This window comes from Vulpes vulpes, chromosome 12 (assembly GCF_048418805.1).
Source record: "Vulpes vulpes isolate BD-2025 chromosome 12, VulVul3, whole genome shotgun sequence".
Lineage (NCBI taxonomy): Eukaryota > Metazoa > Chordata > Mammalia > Carnivora > Canidae > Vulpes > Vulpes vulpes.
Window position 1 is genome coordinate 114964749 of NC_132791.1, and position 8407 is coordinate 114973155.

Here is an 8407-nt window from a genome sequence, read left to right on the forward strand (position 1 = left end):
ACCCTGCGCAACACCTGTCCGCCCTGCCCCGGCCCGCAGCCCCTCCCTGCCGCGCCCGCAGCGACCCAGACGCCTGGGCCCGCTCGCCCTTGTTAGGAACCCCCGATGGATGATCCGGCCGGGGCGAGCTGCTGTCTGGACAGGCTCCCAGAGGGTAAGCCCTGCAAGGAGTCTAGAGTGTTTAGAAAAGCCGTGGGGGTGTTCCCGAAAGACTCTGGCCTTGGAATCCTCTCTCTCAACGACGTTCCAGCTGTGAGACAAGGGACAAGGCTCTTGAAGGCTCTTCGCCTTCCTGCATCCATTTGACTCGTCTGCAAAACGGGGCTGGGGGGCTCGCCATAACGGGCATCTATCTATGTGCAATTTAGCAGCGGGCCAAAATTCACCTAGCCCCCATACACGCTCACCACACCCGGGAGTTAGACGGGGCCCAGGTCATTACCCCATTTTCCTGGGGAAGACCTTGCCCCCTGCCTGTCCTCCAGGTCCTACGTGGCTCTGAGGTTCTATGAGAAGATGATGTGAAAATTATTTACCAGTGTCAGGGATTGGGGGGACGGCCACCTGCCTCATCGACAGAGCTGGGAAGCGATTCGCCAAAGGCACACAATTCCCTAGTGATAGAGCCTGGCTCAATCAGGTCCCTGGACTCCTGCTCCAGTGCTCTTTGTAGAACCCATCGTAGTCTCATCATCTAAGCTCCCTCCACTCTTCTCGTCTGTTCATTAGGTCCCAGGGAGTGGTGCCAAGGCAAAGGGACCACCTGTCTGTAAGCCCAGAAAGCCAGTTGCTGACAGGAGCCCAGGACCTTGCCATCCTTTCCAGACAGGTGTCCCTACCAACCTACCTCTCCCTTCTTCTTAGTCTCTAGGACTGTTTCCTGCTCACAGAACAGGTCCTGCGCTTTTCTGCCTCTCTGCCTTGTTCTCCGGGTTCCTTCCATCTGGTAAGTTACCCACCGCCCACCCCAGTGATCCCTGTTATAACATCCAGCAATTACTGAGCTCTCGCTCGGTGCCAGGCGCTGTGCTAACCAACACTTTAAAGGCTCTGATCTTGTCTCGTCCTCATAACAACTCGTAAATGGGACTCTTATTGTTTCCATTTAACAGGTGGGGAAAATGAGGCTTTGAGAGTGGAACTAGCCGGTGTTGCACAGCCAGTAAGTATCAGGGCTCCTGTTCTGAAGCACTGCACGCTACTCCTTCTGCACAGTTTAAATGCCACCTCCCTTCTGAAGTTGGATGTGATCTGATCTTTTATTAAATTAGCATAACACTTCAATGTGCTTCATAGCCCTTGTGGCGGGTTCTGGGGGACTTTTCTTATCCTACCTCCTGGTCTTAACTGATTGGCTGCCCCCAGGGCGCTGAGTACCCTGTGGGGGGGCCGGGACACACAGGCTCCAGGGAGGGCTCAGTGGGTGCCACAGAGGCCCTGAAGGAAAAGGAAGTGCTCAAGAGGACCTACATGCTCAGGTTCATACAAACCACCCTTCCTCAGTCACATCTTCTCTTCTTCCCACTCTTAACAAGAGGGAAGAGGATTTCCTTCCTCATTCTTTGGCTGGGGGAAGAGATCAGTAAAGGCTTCTTGGAGACCTACTGGGCCCAGGGACCCCTTTCAGGACACCGCTAACCTGTCTCTTCCTTCCCTCCCTCCCCTTCCCTCCTCCACTCCTAGTCTGGCTCCTTTCTTATCTACAACTGTAGTCCGCCTACCATCATGCTAGAAAAATGCCTGCACATAGTTTATATACCCCTGTGTGCTTGAGATTTCCATATGTCAATATGCATAGCATCTGTGTGGCTGTGTACACCGAGGGTCTGATTCTCTGACCACCACATCTGGGACCCGCTGTTTCTTGTTTCCATGTGCAGTTACCTTTCTTCTCTGGGCTTTGGTTTTCCAGAAGCGATAGTGGGGGGTGGGGGACAGGCAGGAAGCCGAGGGCATATGACTAATGGTTTCCAAGGGCCTTGGAGCTCCAGCAGGCTAGGATTCTGGGGCCCTGGGTTTGAGGCGGGAGTGGAGCTTTGGGGGATGGCAAACCACTGTGGCAGAGGTGGGACCTTGGAGGTTCACAGTTGGAAGCACAGCTTTGGATTCCAGACAGGCGGTGGGAGGATGGGAGGGTGAGGGGGTGGGGGTGGGGCGAGGGTGACAGACGTTACCTCACCTGCATCCCTGTGCCCATTTATTCAATAAATATTGAGTGCTTCCTATCTGCCAAGAGAGGTGCTACAGGCTGGGCATGCACCTTCTCATTTACTCGGCACAACTTTAGAAGGAAGATACAATATTGAGGCTTCTTTTAGAGATGAGGTTCAGGGAGGTTAATGCAGCTAGTAGATGGCAGAGTTGGGATTTAGAGCAAGTCTGCCTGACGCCAAAGCTGGTGCTTTTAATCCTGCAGTGTCCCTACCTGTGCCTCCCCTTCTCTTCTGTGATCATGTCCCTCTAGGCAGAAGGAATCTAGATTATCGTTCCTATGAGGAACCCAGGCCCGCAGAGGGGGTGGGACTTGCCCAAGGTCACGGGGCAAGTAGACAAGTCACAGAAGAACAGAGACCTTTCCCTTCTTCCCACTCCTCCTTCATATGCTCTTCCGGGACCCTCCAAGGTTGGGTGGGTTTGCGGCGTGCAGATATGGGGCCCGGGGCAAAGCTGGATGTCTCTATTCCTTCCCTCTCTGACTTTTTGATGATCATCTCACTTAGGTGAACTGAACTGAGTGGGGGTGCATAGGACCTCTTTAGCCCTGCCTCTTTCCCAGAACTCAAAGAATCTCCAGGAAACCAGCTTTTTGAGTTCTGGGCAGATGGGAGATCCCGGAGAAGGTGCCACCCACCCTGGGCCTCATATTCCATGTGTTTGGCTTGGGAGAAGAGAAGCTGTGGGGAAGAGAAGAGAGATAGTAGGTTGCCTGGAGGTTAAAAAGGAACAGAGGAAAGAAAGGGAAAAAGAAGCAAGGACAGGAAATTTCATTGCCTTTGGACATCAAAAGAGGTATATGCAAATTACATGCAAATTGAATGCAAATCAGCACACCCTGCTTCCCTACCCCTCCCCTTTCTCAACAGCTGGAGGACTTTTTCAGAGAGTAGCCAAAACCTCACTCCAGGAGACTGCAGTTCCCCAAACTGATCAACTCTGACTCTACCCCAGGTCCTCCTGGTCTTCCTGGGGTGACATCTGATTCCCTTTGCTGCACCTCTTGGAAGTCACTAGCACCCTGGGCCCCATTTCTATTTGAGCATGCACTCTGCTTCTTTTGCCTCAAGGGACAGAAGAAGGCTCTAGGAGTCTAGCCTCCCCTTTCAGACACATTGCTGGACTGGGGATGCATGGGGGATGGGGATGCTGGATTGGTATTGCACTATCTCCCGTTCAGAGAAGGCACTTGGGGGAGGGACGTGGGGGCCTCCCAACCCCCCAACCCCCCTGGCCCTGCTCTCCGCCTCAGCAGAGAAGTGGCCTTTTTTGGCCGTGCGCCCTGTTGCTCATTCACATTTCCTGTCATGTCAGCTGGATTGAGTTGTCAGGGCTGGGAGAAGGGTGGGGAGCGAGGCGTCCTGGAAGGCCACCAAACAACAAGTCCCTTCTAGCTCCTTCTGTCTGCCAGATGGGCTATAGGGCCCAGAGCGTGGGGGTACGGGTGGGGGTCAGCTCCCTGCCTTGGGGCAACCACAGGGAATGGAATGGATCCCAGCTCAGGCTTCCCAAAAGAGCAGATGGAAGGAAAAGCAGAGGCCAAGAAGAACTTACAGGCCTCTTTTAAAATCACACCTCAGAGGTAATCTGATGGCACCGCTGCCAGGAGTATTGCAGAATGGGGGCGGAGGGGGTTAGTGTTGGGTGACAAAGTGAGAGGTGCTCTGGGAACCAGGACAAGGGAGGACAAGGGAGTCAGGACCCTGAGCTCTTCCCTGCTCCTGATAATCCTAATGCTGAGTCCCCAGCCCCGACACCTGCTCCACCCGGTACCCAGCCTTCGCTCACCTCTAGAGGGAGGAGTACACACAGATGTACTGCCCACTTGGCACTTGAAGATTCTGAAAAATAGTAATGATACGGATTTGATTTTAAAACAGCATAAAAACTGACTTCCAGTGAGCTTTGTTGATCTTGGGGACTACAGTGGGCCCGGGTCTGGCCACTCTGATCACACCTTCCGCAGAACCCTGCCTCCGTCCTATTCCAGACTCTCCAGGTCTACCTAAACGAGGTGAGCCGCCAGGTCCGCCCGCTCGCTCAGGGCAAGTCTAAGGCCGGCGCGCCCTCTTGCGGTGATGGGGGCGTGTGACCTCCGCTTGAGCATCATCCTTGCAACACGAGCCCATCCATGGCTGGGGACCTACACACAGGTGAGGGCCCCAGTTCCAGGCCAGTTGAAGATGCTGAATCTTGGTTTCAGAGTGCTGTTGGGTCTTTGGTCCGTGATCCCCGTGGAACCTCAGTTTGCCAGCCTTAGCCCAATCAATGCAAGGACAGGAGTCCCAGGCCTTGTCCGGTGGCCGTCCTGTCACTGGACAGCTCTGCTGGTTAAAATGTCATACCTCCCTAAGCACCTGGGTGGCTCAGTGGTTGAGCGCCTTCGGCTCAGGTTGTGATCCCGGGATCCTGGGATCAGGTGCTGCATCAGGCTTCCTGGAGGGAGCCTGCCTCTCCCTCTACCTATGTCGCTGCCTCTCTCTGTGTGTCTTTCATGAATAAATAAATAAAATCTTTTTTTTAAATGTCCTACTTCCCATAGTGCCCTCTGGGGCTTCTGAGCTACATGCAATCCTACACCCCGACACACAGGTCAGTGGCCATTTGCCCGTTTGCCCATTCAGAGCATGTACTGAGTACCCACTGGTGCTGTGTGTTAAGCTAGGGTCTAGAAACATACTGGAGACCAGACACTGTCCCTGTCCTCAGAAAGTGCAGACTGGTGATGCTTGTGGAGCAGGGAAACAGGTAGGGCAAGGCCCTGATGCTGGGGCATATCCTCTAACAGAAAAATGGAGGAAGCTAAGGGGGCCTGCTATGGGGCACGACCTACCCGATTCTGGGGGTGGGCACCAGGAAAAGCTTCTCGGAGGAACAGACATCTAAGCTGGGACCCCCAGCAGAGAGGAAGGAAGTGGGAAGTGGGAACGGGTGTCAGCAGTACCCGCAAAGGAAGTTAACCAGAATAGCAGGTGCATGGAGCCCCGGAGTCCCCCCGGCAGGAGAGGCTGGCTGCGTCACTGAGCAAGGGAGCGGGAAAGCACGAGTGAGTGAGGGTGAGGATGTGTGTACAAGGAGGCCCAACTGAGGCGGGAGTGGTTCACCGGTGTCAGTAACACGCGCCTTGCCACTGATTGCAGCATAGCCTTGATCGCGACAGTGAGGTTGGGAATTGCCAAGGAGGAGGAGGACTCTGGCAAGAAGCTTGATGGAAGAAACAGGAAGAAATAGGGCGAGGTGGAGAGGGCCCTGGGTATGAGAGGCTAGTTATTGTTTTTGAGGTGGGAAAGATTTAAATACCCTGATGGAAACCAGGCAGGAAAGAGAAATGGGAAAGAGAGAGGGGATAGTTTCTCCAGGGAGAATAGGAAAGGGGTGGGATTCAGAGCCCCGGGGTCAGGAGACAGGGGGGCACCTCCCACAGGAAGGTTCCAGCAGGAAGGGGTCAGGAAAGACTTGGGCATGCAGGCCCAGGAGAGGTGTGGTGGTCTGTGCCCACTGCCCGTGATGTAGGCGACGAGGGAGCCGTGAGTGCAGTGTCACCTCATCCCGCCTCTCCCTGCTGGAGAGTCAGGACATTCCCTGGCCACGACACACAGCTGGAGACAGGGCCGAGGCGGACACCACCTCCACTGGGGCTGGGGGCTAAGGTAGCTTGTGACTCGCCTTCCCTCCCTCGCTCCACCTGAAGCCCCTTGAGGCTGGGCTCTTCTTCAAGGAGACGGTATGTCCCGAGGCCCTGCCCTGTGAGCCTGTGTTTGCCACCACCCTTTGGCTTTCTTCCTGCCCACCGTCCATTCTTCTGGGTCCCCAGCCGGGACTGCTGTTGTTAGCAGTCAGGGTCTCTGCAGGGATGGGGCAGGGGAATCAATGCAACAACGCGGAGTGCCTTTAATGAAGGTCCTGCTTACTCACAGGTGTGAGCAGGGTTAAGGGAACCAGGGAGCTGGGACACTGGGGCTGGGGCTGAAGAGGCAGGAGGAGGAAATGGTTGCCTAGGAGCCCAAGGAGGTCTGGAGCTTGGAGGAAGGAAGCCAGTGCAGAGGTGTGGTCCAGAAGCAGCAAGGAGCAGGGACATATGCCTGGAATTCCCTCTCGTCCTGCCCTCTTGTCTCTTGTGCTTCTCACTGGCTAAGCCAGAGGTGAAGGAGCCCAGGTGAGGCCGATTCACGGGTGGGCGTCCTGAGGCACAGAGCAGGGCAGGGGAGTGGAGGGGATGAATGGCGTGGGGGTGGCGGGGCAGACAAGAATGACCAGCTGTTACCTGGCTATAGTCAATAGTCGATATCTGGGAGGAAACCTCAGAATGCTTTATTTAATGTTTCTCAAGGTCAAAATGGCCAACATCGTAGGTTAAGATCAAGCGATCGCAGGTGTGATGGTTAATTTTACACGTCAGTTTGGCTAGGCCATGGTGCCTGGTTGTTTGGTCTAATGTGAGTCCAGATGTTCCTGTGACGGTATCTTTGTGGATGTGATTAACATCTACAATCAGTTGGCTTTAGAGAGATTATTACCCTCCGTAGTGTGGGTGGGCCTCATCCAATCAGTTGAAGGCCTTAAGAGTAAAAAGTGAGGTTTCCCCAAGAAGGAATTCTGCTTCAAGACTGTAACAGAAATCCTGCCTGAATTTCCAGACAGTTGACCTGCCCTGCAGATTTCAGATTCAAGATGGCAACATCAACTTTTGCCCAACCTGCCTGCGGCCAGCATTTTGGACTCGCTAGACCCCACAATCGTATAACATCTTGCTATAAATCTCTTTCTCTGTATCCTATTGGTTCTCTTTCTCTAGAGAACCCCAACCGATGCAGCAGGAATGTGGGGAAACAGGCCTCTCCTATACTTGGTGGTGAGGGTGTAAATTGGGACAGCCCCGTCTGGAGGGCAGTCTGTTCAGTCTCCACCAAATACTGGGCTTTGTGGTGCTCCATTTTTACCATTTCTCTACAGCATGGCTTGGAAGAGCAAGTCACGGAAGCTCACTTGTCCCCCAGGAGCCAAATGCCTCACAATCGGAGGTCCAATGCCAGCCAGCAATTCCACACTGATTGTAGTCAGGAAGTGCTTTGAGATGACCGCCTCTTAGCAGATGGGGAACGGGGGGCTTGCGACGGGGGAGGGGGGTGACCCACCCCAGATTGCACACAGCTCAGACGAGGCTGGTACCCACATTCCTCACAGCTTTGCTTCTTGGGAGTGGTCCTTGCTCTACTTTTTACTAGACTCCTCGTTGGCTCTACCTACCACATCTAAGTTCCTTGAAGACAAGACATTCATTGACTAAGACTGAAGGGAGAAGAGCCTGAAGAAAACCCACAGAACGTACAGCAAGGCCCAGCTCAGGTTGGGGTGATCCTGCCAGGGGGTACCTGGTACCATTTGCAGCTCCTCTGGCTTGAAGAGGCTCCAATGAGGCCTAGGGGTCCTGGCCTCCCACCCAGAGCCCTCTTTACCTTGGCCAAAGGGACCAGTCAGGAGCCTGTTCCTGCCAACTCTAGTGGCAGGGCACCTGTGGGCCCACCCCCATATATTCAGTGATTGCTACCGTAGGACTGGCCCCCCCGTGGGTGCTGTATACCTCGCACTGCGGCCCCACTCCCCACCCCGTAGGTGAGGTGCGCTGAGGTTCCAGAAGGCCACTCTGATAAACCCACTGGGTTAGTAGGTATGCAAGGAGTTAGAGGGTGAAGGTCGGATCCCAACTGTGCTCTAACTAGCTGTCTGACCTTGGGCAAGTCACATCATTTTATTGGTGAGCCACATCCATAAAATGTCACACGATTGCTACAATGAGCCGAGAGCTAATTGATACAAAGGCACTTTGTAAACTCTAAAGCGCCAGAGGAAATGAGCATTCATTGTAGGTGCGTTACCCGACCCCCCACCCCGAGGGTTTGCACAGGTGCACAAAGGACTCTCGAGGAAAGTAAAGCCTTATCTGGAGGTTTCTCAAACAGCTGACCCTGGACATCTGTGAGCTGAGCTCCCATGTGATTCTGACCCTCACTAGAGAAGTGACCTGACAGAGAGGGAGTGGGGAGGTACGGAGGGTTGCTTGGAATGAGGGGAAGTATGGGCTTTGCCTGACCGTAGTGTTGACCCGAAGTCTCAGGGAATCTTAATTCTCTGCCCACGCCCTAAGACCGAGCAAGGAGGGGCCCCAGGCAGGGTAGTCTGTAGTGACAGGGTC